Genomic DNA, 15,265 nt, shown 5'->3' with positions numbered 1-15,265 from the left:
TTCGGAATCGCTAAGGACGTCAAGTACCCCTTCGAGATGACGGGACCGGCAATGTCGAATGACCCCAAGTACCTCTTCGAAACGACCGAGTACCATTACCGTCGGACGCTCGAACGACTACAGACGAAACGTCAAGTTCCTCGATGAACCATGTACGACTACCGTTTCTCGTGGATTCACCTAAGTACCACGTAATGGACGACCCTCCAAGTTACCGTTGCCGTGTACGGCTACCATCGCCTTGGAGATGTTGGGTTCATCAAGTTCCTCTTTGGAAAAGTACCACTACTTCCCTCAACGTCTCAAGAACGTCTACTTCCTCTACACTGCATCGAACTTGAACCCCTCCGATAACGCACGCTTCGAAGGTATAACCTCGAGACGACGTCCGTGAACGACTGCTTGCGTTGTATGAGTTGGATCGTGTGTTGATCCATGTCCGAGTTGTTCGTTGCACGAAGCCCCTCTTTTGCCTTGCCACCGTCATGTGGGAACCCGGAATCCGGGAGCGCCCCATCTTCTTGCATGACACACTCGCACCCACTTCCTTTTGCACCGGTATCCCCGTGAGCTACCGGATTATCGGAATGTTGTCGTGGCATCATTTACGTTTCGTCGCCGTGGCACCCCTTTCTTTCTACCACGGTGACACAAATGCTTCTTAATTTGCTCATATCAACATTTTCATAAATATTGCGTAAAACTTGCTCATGTCATCCGCATCATGATAAAAACTTCAAGATTGGTTAAAATTGTTGTTGGCTTTAAATTGCTAAATGCATATGGGGATTTTCCGGACTTGTCGTTTTGTTGTTCCGGCCTCTTTTAAACTTGCCTAGATAGATAGTTTCATTATGCTTCACCTCTTGGCATGTTTTAACAACATTCAGGATGTAACGCCCTCGATGCGGCTATATCTCCCACATGTCGAAGCACGACTTAGAGGAATAACCGCATTGAAAGCAATGTCGCAAGTGAGGTAATCTTCGCAAACAACCCATGTAATACAATAGGGGAAAAGAGACATAGTTGGCTTACAATCGCCACTTCACACAAATACATGAATACAGCATTACAACATCCAAATACAATCAAGGTCCGACTACGGAACCAAAATAAAAGAAGAACCCCAAATGCGACAAGGTCCCCGATCGACCCCAACTGGGCTCCACTACTGATCAACTAGAACGAAACAACACAAAGGACAAGATCTTCATCGAGCTCCTCCTTGAGCTTGGTTGCGTCACCTGCTCGGTAACATCGGCGCCTGTAAACTGGTTTTGGAAGTAATATGTGAGTCACGGGGACTCAGCAATCTCACACCCTCGCGATCAAGACTATTTAAGCTTATGGGTAAGGTAAAAGGTATGAGGTGGAGCTGCAGCAAGCGTCTAGCATGTTTGGTGGCTAACATACGCAAATCAGAGCGAGAAGAGAAGGCAAGGCACGGTCGATAAAACTATGATCAACAAGTGATCCTAGAACAACCTACGTCAAGCATAACTCCAACACCGTGTTCACTTCCCGGACTCCGCCGGAAAGAGACCATCACGGTTACACACGCAGTTGATTCATTTTAATTAAGTTAAGGTTCATGTTATCTACAACCGGACATTAACAAATTCTCATCTGCCCATAACCGTGGGCACGGCTTTCGAAAGTTCAAAACCCTGCAGGGGAGTCCCAACTTAGCCCATGACAAGCTCTCACGGTCAACGAAGGATATACCTTCTCCCGAGACATTCCGATCAGACTCGGTATCCCGGTTCTACAAGACAACTTCGACAAGTTAAAACAAATCCAGCAACACCGCCCGAATGTGCCGACAAATCCCGATAGGAGCTGCACATATCTCGTTCTCAGGGCACACTCAGATGATCAGTCCGTACAACTAAAACCAAACCTCGAGTTTCCCCGAGGGGGCGCTGCACAGGGCTCAAGTTTGGACCAACACTCAGAGCAGCACTGGCCCGGGGGGTAAAATAATGATGACCCTTGAATCCGCGAAACCCAAGGGAAAAAGAGGCTAGGTGACGAATGGTAAAACCAAAGTTGGGCATTGCTGGAAGAGTTTTATTCAAGGCGATTTGTCAAGGGGTTCCCATTATTACCCAACCGCGTAAGGAACGCAAAATCCGGGAACATAACACCGATATGACGGAAACTAGAGCGGCAAAAGTGGAACAAAACACCAGGCAAAAGGCCGAGCCTTCCACCCTTTACCAAGTATATAGATGCATTAATTAAATAAGAGATATTGTGATATCCCAACAAGTAAACATGTTCCAACAAGGAACAACATCTCCATGTTCCAACAGTGAACAAACTTCAATCTTCACCTGCAACTAACAACGCTATAAGAGGGGCTGAGCAAAGCGGTAACATAGCCAAACAACGGTTTGCTAGGACAAGGTGGGTTAGAGGCTTGGTTCAACAATATGGGAGGCATGATAAGCAAGTGGTTGGTATCGCAGCATAGGCATAGCGAAAGAGCGAGCAACTAGCAAGCAAAGATAGAAGTGATTTCGAGGGTATGGTCATCTTGCCTGAAATCCCGCAAGGAAGAAGAACGAGTCCATGAAGAAGACAAACGGACGCAGTCGAACGGATCCTCACAAACGCGATGTTATTGGAACCAATCCGAAGAAGCAACACCGGAAAGGAGCAAACAACATAGTAAACAACCAACACATGACCATGGCATGATGCACAACCAAGTATGATGCATGTCCGGTTTAATGAAGCATGGCATGGCAAAGTGCACAAGCAATTCTACAAATTAAGTGGAGCTCACTATGCAACGAGTTGCATATTGACGAAACATCACAACAAGTTATTTAGTTCGATCTCGTTTATGTACCCATCAATATTAAATGTTGTTAAACATGGCAAGAGGTGGAGCATAGGAAAACTACCTACCTAGGCAAGTTTAAATGAGGCCGGAACAACAACCAACAAGTCCGGAAACTCCTCATGTGCATATTTTAAGGTTTGGTACTGTTCTACCGTAAAAAATATTTTAGAGTTGTTAAACATGCTAGATGAGTGCATCATGTTAAACTAGGCATTTTTCTACCCCATTTACATATAAAGTTTATTAAAATCCGAGTTACGGTTATTTAGTTATGAATTAAAGCATTTTAACATGGTATAGGGGCAAATTATATGCAAACAACATTTTAAACATTCTAAACATGGATGAAAATGACATATTATGAAACTAGATGAAAAACTAAGCATATTTCATATATAAATTGTTTTAATCCGATGCACGGTTGTTGAGTTTTAATATGCATGGAGTATGAGGGTTTTTCTGTAAAACTTTAATTCGCTGGAATAAAAGGAAAATCGCCGCACTGAAAAAAAATACCAATGGGCCGAAACATGGCAGGCTGGACCAACAGAGAGAAAAAAACAAAAAAAGGGGGCACTGGGGCCTCACCATGGGCTTTGGCCCAAGGCGGTGGAGAGGAAGGAGGCCTGCAGAGGGCGCGCTGGGCCGGCCTGCTTGGCTCGATCGAAAGGGTCAACGAAGCCTGGTCTCGCTCGTGTTCTGACGAAGCTGAAGAACGCAGCGGTTCGTTGCAGCGAAACATGGCAGCAGGGCGGCGACCGGTCTTGGGAGCGACGCAGTGCGAAGCGAGCAAGGAGGTAGGGGCTTGCCGGCAGCGTGAATCCGGGCGGTGGAGGCGCAGGCAAGGTGAGGTCGAGCTGATTCAGCGCTGCAGTGGCCATGGGGCTCGGGCGTCAGGCGCCGGGTTCCTATCCCTGACGAACACACAGAGAGATGAGACGGAGAAGAAAGAAGGATAGGGATGCAGCGGCAGGGCTCACCGGAGCACGAGCGGGCGACAAGGACGAAGCATAGGCGACCCGAGCTGGCAGGTGACTAGGGTGGCGCGGCTCCATCTCCAGGGACAGGCGGCCGTGGTTGTGGGCGATGTTTCTCCTGTCGACAGAGAAAAGGGAGAACAGAGAGAGATGAGAGAGGGAGAAACGGGAGGAGCACGGCAAGGAGAAGAAGGGGGCGACGCTCATCTGTGGGTCCGCCGGCGGCGTGGCTGGCCGGACGGAGGCGGGGGGAAGGCTGCAGGCGCTATGGTTGGATGAGGAGAAGGAGCTCGAGGGGAGGCTCGGGCACAGGTGGTTTGTTGGAAGGAATCGGGGTGGATCTGGTTGGTGGAGGTTTGGATCGAGAGAGATGCAGGGATTGGTTCGGCGTGGAATCCGAGGAAGTGAGTGGCGGCAGTGGGATGGATCCCTAGGAATTAGGGATTTGGTCTAGGTTAGGCTAATATATAGCAAGTGGGTTTGGTTAGGGGCTAACTCGTCCCTCCGATTGTAATCGGACGGTCGCGAATAAATAGGCTAGGAAAGTCTAAATAAGAAACGGAGACATTTTGTAGACGTTTGGGGATGATCCGGACACAATGGTAGCAACAGCCCGGGTCGGGTCCGGGACAACTTTCGGGCGCGCGCGTGAGGAGGGTCGCGGGCTGACGAGAGAGGTTAGGTTGGGTCTGGCGGATTGTGAAGAGCGGGTTGGTCTGAGAGAAGAGGGGAGAGATGCAGCCCGGCACGGTTTCCGGAGACCGAAAACGTCCGATGTTAGACCGGCTATACTGCCGCTATAGTTATTCGTTGGGGCATCAAACGATCTCCGAATGCGATGAAACGTGACAGGTGGTCTATCTACACTATAATAAGACCACACGTCAACTCTCATCCTATTCCGAGAACATTTTCCGGCCACTTATAAAATACTATTTCGGACATGCCGCAGGCGCGTGCAAGTGTGTCTGGGCTCAGAACAGACAACGGAAGGAACGAGGAGACCGGGACGGATGCAAGTTTTGAAAACATGATGATGCAATGCGGATGATGACATGGCAAGATGCAATACGCAAGCAAAAGACAAGGCAACAACAGAGAATAACTGGAGGACACATGGCACATCAGTCTCGGGGCGTCACAACACTCCACCACTACGAGAGGATCTCGTCCCGAGATCTAGAATGGCACCGGAGGGAAAACGGGAGAGAAAAAGAAGAGGTAAAACTAAGTTGCTTCTTTGACAAATGAGTGAGCCCAAAGAACCTTGCGAGGTTAAACAAATTGAAAGAAGGAAGCCAACAGAGATGCAAGAAGTTTTAAACAATCCTATAGATAAGAGGAACATGGGATTCGGCGAGAATCTAGAGGTTAAGTGGCAAGATAGATATTGAAACCACTCCTGTTAAAACAAGATAGAGAAGGAATAAGAATGATATGATTTGGGAAGCACTCCGACTGTAAATGGAAAGAATTCAACATGAACTTGACAAGATGAGAGGATAATTGATGAAATCAACAACACACTGCCTCCAAACTATTGAAAGAATGACACAAGGAGTAAGAAAGATTTTAGACAGCATTCTAGTTGAGAATGGAGGTAAAACTTGATAAGATGAGAGAGCTCGAATGCAAACACGACACTCCGGTTGAATGGATAAGCAAAAGGAAAGAACATGATCTTGACAAAACAAGATGATGGGTCTTAGAGAGCAACATCACAATGCCTCCGGAACGAAAGAATAGAAGTTGGATTGTCGGAACAAAAGAACGGAGAAGAAAATGGCAAGTTCTGCCACAAAAGAGCTTGAAAAGCATCCTTGCAAGAATGGTATAACGAAATTGTTGGAAAAACCAACAACGAAACGAATAAACTTGTAGTGGGCTTATGAAAAACTTCTTAAAATTATGAGGTGAAATTCTGCCACTAATGGAAAACAAGATTGGATTGATATCAACAAGGAGACGAGAAACTTATTTCACCGGGGGAATAGATGAATTACTTAAGTCATTTATGAGCACCATAAATAGCAACAATCCTTAGGGAAGGCTTTAGGTGAACTATAACCCAAGATAACTCCAATGACGCGATTGATGGATTTTAAATACCTCATTCTTAACAACATGTGAATCATGAGACATGAACTCAAATTATCAAGAATGACATAACACCACCTCAAATGATACGGTAGAAGGAATTGCACTCTGGATTGCAAGAAGAAGAAAGCTTGAACTCCTCTGAAAAGAATCTCGATGAACACTTCGAGAAGGAATTAAATCCTTGATGAACCACCATGTAGAACCTTCATGAAGAACTCCGGTAAACAAAGGAATGATCAAACGAAAAGAGAGAGAAGTTGGAAACACAAGGTGAAACCTTGTAATGATTTAGATGGATCTCCGTGATGACATAATTGAGAGAGCTTGGAACTCCGGGAAAGAAAAATATGACACAATTGAAAACCGAGAACTTGATGAGCCTCCGGAATACGGAATTGAGTTTACTCAATGAAACAAGAATAAGAATTACATTATGCTTATGTTTCACCAATTCAAATTGATGACAAGCAATGGAATTGGCATACTACTTATTCTCGTAGAAAGGATTAAGATAGGTATCGTGCCAACTTGAGAAAGGTCTGCAACGAACCACCAGTAAAATTGGAACCACGTATAAATTGATATGATAACATCAAAAGAGAATCCTGGAAGAAACACCATAAGAATTGAAAACGAATGAAGTAAAAGGGGTGAATCACCGGTAAGAATTAGAGAACGAGTGAGGATACTTGAGGGGATTTAGATACAAGAGAACGAATAGGTCACGAGCTGACTAGAGGATATTTGAGCGATGCACCGGTAAGATTTGGTGAATGCTAGCTGAAAGCTGACATGAATAATTTGAGATGATGTGCTCCGGTGAAACAAACTGAGAAGACTCTTGAATTGCTCCGGATGGGTAAAAAGAATTTTCACAATCGAAAACAATTATGTGAGGATGGTATCAAGCTTGAACCACGAATCTTGAGGAGAGTGGAGCAAGATTGAGAGAAAAAATCTTCTTCGGTCTTCAAGTGTTGTGAAAGACGATGAGAGACACCACCATGAATTATTGAGGCACGCCGGAATGAAGAATGGAAAAGTTGAGCCAACAATGAAAATAATTTGACAGACCTTGGAGAAAGACATTTGACTGATGACAGTTCATTCTTACGTCAAACTTCGAAAAGAATTTGGGAGTAACTCCGAGAAAAATTAGAAGAGACAGGTAAGATCTTGGGAAAAGACCTGTGGGTTAGGGCCCACTCAAAAAAAACACCGTAGAACGATTTAAAAGAGAGAATGCACCGGTAAGATTAAATGGCTAGAATGAGATAACAACCTCGAAATAGTTTTGAACGGATCTTGAAGGAAAAGACGAGCCTTCTGAGATATCTTCAGCACTCCGGAATAATTGAATAGCGAGAAATGAATGAATATGATGACCTCCGCCGCCCCGCCGCGGTTCCTCGACGCCGGCGAGCGCCCCGGTGCCGACCGGCCTCGCCTTGCCTCCCACTCCCACGGATCCGGCCGCCCCCGACGACTCCGGCCATCTACGGCGACCTCCAGCTACAGTACCCCGGCGTTCCTCGAAATCCGCGCCAGATCTGGATCGGGACGACGGTTGACTTTCTCCCAGAACCCTAATTATTTTGCAATGTTCATCATGCTATATCTCCGCATCCGTAGATCCGTTTTGGGCGTGTAGCATATCAAAATGTTCGTCTCAGAGAGCACATCATTTTATCTCACTGTATCATTTTCATTTGAGTTCACCTTGATGCCCGAAATGCTGTTGGAAGGGTGCTATTTGAGTTAATTGTCAGATCTGCTGCACCAAATAGCTATTTGTCATTTTTGCCATGTTTAATGTGTGCATGATATGCTCCTGAGCTCTACATGTGTTTTGTTATATGCTTTGCCATCTTTACAGAGGTGATATCCATGTATTTTTTAGATATGTGTGGTGTCTAGCACAAGCTTGCAAAGTGGTGCATTCGTTAATGCTGATTTCAGGGACTTAGAGATTTCACTAAGTCATTGATCTGTTCTTATCAATATGCCATATGTTCATATTGTTTCTTAGTGATCTGTGCCTCTTTGGAGGATGATTTGTTAATATTGTAGTGCTCTATCCATCCATGTCTTTGTTTGCAATTCTGGAGCACCCTAGCTTGAGTCAATCGAGCTCTACTTTTGCTATTTCGTGAAACTGGGCAGATTGTCTACTTGTTAGCGATTTTGCCGAGGATGTTGTGGTTGATCCGTGCATGCTATGTTGTTGTTCTTGCCATGTCTAGCTTGTATAATGTGCATTCTTGATGGGTGTATGCTTATTTTGTCATGCCTTTCTCTTTAGTGAGTGCATCGAGCTCGTGAACATGCCTACTCGTTAAGATAATTGCATGCTCCAGTTTTTCACTAAGTCTGAGATCTGATTATGTTTTTGCCATGTTCATATGCTTGCAATTGTATTTTCTGATCCCTTTTGGCTCAAGGTCACTAAGGGAATTTTGTTAAGCTCTTTGAGTAGCTCCATGCCATGCCTTGCTTTGCCATGTTAAGTTCCTGTAGCATATAGTTTTCTTGCTCCAAAGTGTGCTACCTGATCTGAAATTCCAGGCTTGTGTTAATTTCACTAAGTCTAAAACCTGTTTACCGTTTGCATTTTTGCCATGCTTGTTTGAACCTGTTAATGGATGAATTGGCCGTAGCTCAGTTTTCATATTTTGTTAAGCTTTATGAATGGATTCCTGCCATGTATTTTGTTGCCATGTTTGAGTGCTGTAGCATATTTATCTTGATGCATTTAGATGGCTACTTGCTGTTTATCGCAGACCGGTGCCATATTTGTTTTGCTTGCCATTTCCAAACCGTGCATCCGATTCCGGTGTTCTTTATATCGATTTCAACCGAAATCACCTCACCTTTACAGTGGAACTCTTGGATTTCCAAGTTGAGGCCAGGTTCATTCATTCCTTGTCAAATCTTGCATATGCATCACATATCGCATCCCGCATAGCATACCATGTTTGCATCATGTTGTTTGAGCTTTGCACGTGGTTGATTGTGTTCCTTGTGCTTGTTTGTCTTGTTTGGGTAGATCCGGGAGACGAGTTCGCTAACGAGGAGCCCGTTGAGTTTGCTTTTGAGGGTCCAGTCAACTCTGACAACTTTGTAGGCAAGATGATCATACCCTTGAAATCACTTCTATCTTTGCTTTGCTAGATGCTCGCTCTTTTGCTATGCCTATGCTACGATGCCTACCACTTGCTTATCATGCCTCCCAAATTGCCATGTCAAACCTCTAACCCACCATGTCCTAGCAAACCGTTGATTGGCTATGTTACCACTTTGCTCAGCCCCTCTTATAGCGTTGCTAGTTGCAGGTGAAGATTGGAGGCCGTTCCTTGTTGGAACATTTATTTACTTGTTGCCATTTATTTACTTGTTGGCGTTACAAGTACTTATAACGCCCTCGATGCGGCTATATCTCCCACGTGTCGAAGCACGACTTAGAGGCATAACCGCATTGAAAGCAACGTCGCAAGTGAGGTAATCTTCGCAAACAACCCATGTAATACAATAGGGGAAAAGATACATAATTGGCTTACAATCGCCACTTCACACAATTACATGAGTAAAGCATTACATCAACCAGATACAAACAAGGTCCGACTACGGAACCAAAATAAAAGAAGAACCCCAAATGCGACAAGGTCCCCGATCGACCCCAACTGGGCTCCACTACTGATCAACTAGAACGAAACAACATAAAGGACAAGATCTTCATAGAGCTCCTCCTTGAGCTTGGTTGCGTCACCTGCTCGGTAACATCGGCACCTGCAAACTGGTTTTGGAAGTATCTGTGAGTCACGGGGACTCAGCAATCTCGCACCCTCGCGATCAAGACTATTTAAGCTTATGGGTAAGGTAAAGGTATGAGGTGGAGCTGCAGCAAGCGACTAGCATATATGGTGGCTAAACATACGCATATGAGAGCGAGAAGAGAAGGCAAAGCATGAACGAAGAACTATGATCAAGAAGTGATCCTATAGCAACCTACGTCAAGCATAACTCCAACACCGTGTTCACTTCCCGGACTCAGCCAGAAAGAGACCATCACGGTTACACACGCGGTTGATGTATTTTAATTAAGGTCAACTTCAGGTTTTCTACAACCGGACATTAACAAATTCCCATCTGCCCATAACCGCGGGCACGGCTTTCGAAAGTTCAATCCCTGCAGGGGAGTCCCAACTTAGCCCATGACAAGCTCTCACGGTCAACAAAGGATATACCTTCTCCCGAGACATTCCGATCAGACTCGGTATCCCGGTTCTACAAGACAACTTCGACAAGTTAAAACAAATCCAGCAACACCGCCTGAATGTGCCGACAAATCCCGATAGGAGCTGCACATATCTCGTTCTCAGGGCACACTCAGATGAGCAGTCCGTACAACTAAAACCAAACCTCGAGTTTCCCCGAGGGGGCGCTGCACAGGGCTCTAGTTTGGACCAACACTCAGAGGAGCACTGGCCCGGGGGGGTTAAAATAAAGATGACCCTTGAGTCCGCGAAACCCAAGGGAAAAAGAGGCTAGGTGGCGAATGGTAAAACCAATGTTAGGCATTGCTGGAGGAGTTTTATCCAAGGCGAACTGTCAAGGGGTTCCCATAATAGCCCAACCGCGTGAGGAACGCAAAATCCGGGAACATAACACCGATATGACGGAAACTAGGGTGGCAAGAGTGGAACAAAACACCAGGCAAAAGGCCGAGCCTTCCACCCTTTACCAAGTATATAGATGCATTAATTAAATAAGAGATATTGTGATATCCCAACAAGTAAACATGTTCCAACAAGGAACAACATCTCCATGTTCCAACAAGGAACAAACTTCAATCTTCACCTGCAACTAACAACGCTATAAGAGGGGCTGAGCAAAGCGGTAACATAGCCAAACAACGGTTTGCTAGGACAAGGTGGGTTTGAGGCTTGGTTCAAACAATATGGGAGGCATGATAAGCAAGTGGTAGGCATCGTAGCATAGGCATAGCAAAAGGGCGAGCAACTAGCAAGCAAAGATAGAAGTGATTTGGAGGGTATGATCATCTTGCCTGAAATCCCGCAAGGAAGAAGAACGAGTCCATGAAGAAGACAAACGGACGTAGTCGAACGGATCCTCACAAACACGACATTATCGGAACCAACCCGAAGAAGCAATCACCGGAAAGAAGCACACAACATAGTAAACAACCAACACATGAACATGGCATGATGCACAACCAAGTATGATGCATGTCCGGTTTAATGAAGCATGGCATGGCAAAGTGCAACAAACAACACTACAAATTAAGTGGAGCTCAATATGCAACGGAGTTGCATATTGAAGAAAACACCACATGACTTATTTAGTTCTCTCTCGTTTACGTACCCAACAAGATTAAATGTTGTTAGCATGGCAAGGGTGAAGCAAAGTAAACTACCTATCTAGTCAAGTTTAAATGAGGCCGGAAGCAACGAACAACAATTCCGGAAACTCCTCATGAGCATATTATAGATTTGGTACTGTTCTGCCCTAAACATTATTTTAGAGTTGTTAAACATGCAAAGTAAGGCCACCCATGTTAAACTAGGCAAAATTCTACCCCATTTACATATAAGGTTTATTAAAATCCGAGTTACGGTTATTTAGTTATGAATTAAATCATTTTAGCATGGCATATGAGTAAATTTAATCAAACATCATTTTAAACATTTTAAACATAGATGAAAGTTGGATATTATTACTCTACACAAAATTCTAAGCAACTTCCATATATAATTCATTTTAATCCGATGCACCAATTGTGTGTTATTATATGCATGTAGTCTAGGGGGTTTTCTGCAAAACTGCTGTCACTGGAAAATTAGGAAAATCGCGGATCTGTAAAAAAAACATAAGTGGGCTGAAACGAATAGGGCCGAACAGCGGGGAAAAGAAAAAAACAGGAGGCGCTGGGATGCTCACCCATGGGCTTTGGCCCAAGGCGGTGGAGAGGGAGTAGAAGGGTCGGCCCAGGTGCGGTCAAAGCGAGGCGAGGCAGGTGAACGAGCTGCTGCTCTCGTCTCTGAACAACAAAAACAGCGGCAGCGGCAGAGACGAGCGGGTCCAAGTGTGGGGTCAACGAAGCAGAGGAAACGCGCGGGGCTTGGCACGGGGTTCGTTTTCCTCGCGTGCTCGCACGCAGAAGCAGGAGGAGGCCGGGGATGGACTTGGGCGCGAGGTCTTCGGCGTGATGGGAACCGGCCGATCCGAGGCTAGGGTGGCGGTGGAGCTCCGTTCTGAGGCATCCCACGGCAGATCGGCGCGTAGATGAGGCAGGGCTCGCTGTCTTCGACAGAGGATAACAGCGGCAGCAGCAGGGGAGCAGGCGACACTGCTGGGACTCCGGCAAGCTGGGGAGGTCCGGCGCGTGAGGAACGACATGGAAACGAGGGCTGGACGCGGGTCCGAGGTTCTCCAGCGCGGATCGGTCAGGAACCGCGGCGGCACAACGAGCTGGAGCTACGGGAGGCCATCCATGGCGACGCTGCGAAGACAACAGAGAGAGAGCAGCATGAGAGAGAGAGAGAGAGAAAAAAAAGGAAGGGAAAAGGAGCAGGGGAGGAAGGGCGCGAGGAGGCCCGGCCTGGATCTGGCGGCGCACGGGGAGGTCCTGTTGGCGTTGCTGCTCGTCACCGGCGGGGACGGCTGGCTCCAAGGAAGACCCGAGAGGGAGGGGACCCAGGCGCGGTTCTTACCGATCCCAAAAAATGAGGGAGGCTGCGAACGGTTGGGTGGATCGATGGATCGAGGGGAGATGACTGGTGGTTGGTGCAGGGGGAAAGAGAGGATCCCGAGGTGGGGAATGAGTGCGGCGGCGGCTAGGAGGATCCCTATAAATTAGGGATTTGGTCTGAGATTAGACTAGGGGTGGACTATATATATACATCACGGATTAGGTTAGGGGCTATCTTGATCCTACGATCGCAATCGGACGATCGCGAATAAAATAGCTAGGGAGTCCAATTAACAAAACGGAGATGTTTTGTAGATGTTTGGGGATGATCCGGACACGACGGTGATGACTGCTCGGACTGACGAGAGAGGTTAGGTTGGACCTGGCGGTAGGTAGTGAGCTGTGTAGACGGTCTCGAGCTGAGAGAAGAGAAGAGAGGGAAGCCCAGCGACTGTTTCCGAAGACCGAAAACGTCTGACGTTAGACCGGCTATACTGCCGCTATAGTTTAACGGTTGGGCTATCAAACGAGCTCCGAATGCGATGAAACTTGGCGGGCGACCTACTAACAACATAACAACACCGCACGCCAACTTTCAACCCATTCCGAGAAAATTTTCCGGCCACTTATAAAATAATATTTCGGACGTGCCGCGGGCGCGTGCAAGTGTGGTTGGGCTCAGAACGGACAACGAAGAGAACGAGGAGACCGGGACGGATGCAAGTTTCGAAAACATGATGATGCAATGCACATGATGACATGACAAGATGCAACACGCAAGCGAATGACATGGCAAAGACAGCGAATAACTGGAAGACACCTGGCACATCGGTCTCGGGGCGTCACAACACTCCACCACTACGAGAGGATCTCGCCCCGAGATCTAGAATGGCACCGGAGGGAAAAACGAAAGAGAAAGAGAAGAGGTAAAACTAAGTTGCTTCTTTGACAAACGAGTGAAACCAAAGAACCTTGCGAGGTTGAACAAATTCGAGAAAAGAATACAACGAAGGTGAACAAAGTTGAACCCTCCGTTAGAGAAGAGGAACAAGGAACCTTATTAGACCCTTGTAGGTTTAAATACATAAGAAAAGTGTTACAATGGACAATAGGTAAATACATAAGAGTCTCAAGTACATCTTCACTCAGCCTAATCTCAACCTCAGGCAGACTCGTTGGGTCGAAATGATTCAAGAGTATAATCTGAGTATCGAGTATACTCCAGGCAAGGCCAATGTGATTGCTGACGCTTTGAGCAGGAAGGCTTACTGCAACAGTCTGATTCTCAAGCCTTATCAACCCGAGCTTTGTGAAGCTTTCCGCAAACTCAATCTGCAAGTTGTTCCTCAAGGTTTCCTCGCCAACCTTCAAGTCTCTCCTACCTTGGAAGAGCAGATTCGTCAGGTTCAACTTCTTGATGCTATGGTGAAGAAGGTGAAGATTGGCATTGCCAAGAGTCAACCCAGGTACAAGTGCTACCGCCTTGATGACAAGGATACTCTCTTCTTCGAGGATCATATTGTTGTGCCCAAAGGTGATCTTCGTAAGGTTATCATGAACGAGGCTCACAATTCACTCCTCTCCATCCACCCTGGGAGTACGAAGATGTATCAGGACCTCGAGCAAGCTTATTGGTGGACTCGAATGAAGCACGAGATTGCTCAGTTCGTGAATAAGTGTGATGTCTGCAGAAGAGTGAAGGCAGAACACCAAAGGCCAGCTGGTCTCCTCCAACCTCTTGCCATTTCAGAATGGAAGTTTGACCACATTGAGATGGACTTCGTGACTGGGTTTCCAAAGTCCAAGCATGGCAATGATGCTATATTCGTTGTCATCGACAAACTCACTAAAGTGGCTCACTTTCTGCCTATCAAAGAGTCAATCACTGCAGCTCAATTGGCGAAACTCTATACCTCTCGGATTGTCTCTCTGCACGGTATTCCACAGGTGATCTTTTCAGACCGTGGCAGCATCTTTACCTTCAATTTTTGGGAGTCTTTTCAGAAGGCCATGGGCACCAACATCCGCTTCAGCACAGCTTTCCATCCTCAAACTAGCGGTCAAGTCGAGTGTGTCAATCAGATTCTTGAAGATATGCTCAGGGCTTGTGTGATCTCCTTCGGCATGAAGTGGGAAGATTGTCTTCCATATGCTGAATTCTCCTACAACAACAGTTTTCAAGCAAGTTCGGGCAAGGCCCCATTCGAAATTCTGTATGGCAGGAAGTGCCGTACTCCACTCAATTGGTCAGAAACCGGTGAACGTCAACTTCTGGGAAATGACTTAATCATAGAGGCAGAGGAAATGTGCAAAGTCATTCGAGATGACCTCAAAGCAGCGCAATCGCGCCAGAAGAGCTACTATGATAGTAAGCACCGTGATTTGGCATTCGAGATCGGAGATCATGTGTACCTCCGCGTCTCTCCAATGAAAGGTACTCGTCGCTTCGGTATCAAAGGGAAGCTTGCCCCTAGATACGTGGGTCCTTTCAAGATCGTCAGCAAGAGAGGCGATCTCGCCTATCAACTCGAGCTTCCTTCAAACTTTGCAAACGTGCACGACGTGTTCCATGTCTCTCAACTCCGCAAGTGCTTCAAGACTCCTGACCGCACCGTCAACTTCGAA

The sequence above is a fragment of the Triticum urartu genome, chromosome 5, assembly GCF_003073215.2.
Source record: "Triticum urartu cultivar G1812 chromosome 5, Tu2.1, whole genome shotgun sequence".
Lineage (NCBI taxonomy): Eukaryota > Viridiplantae > Streptophyta > Magnoliopsida > Poales > Poaceae > Triticum > Triticum urartu.
Note: the sequence above shows the minus strand (reverse complement) of the source record.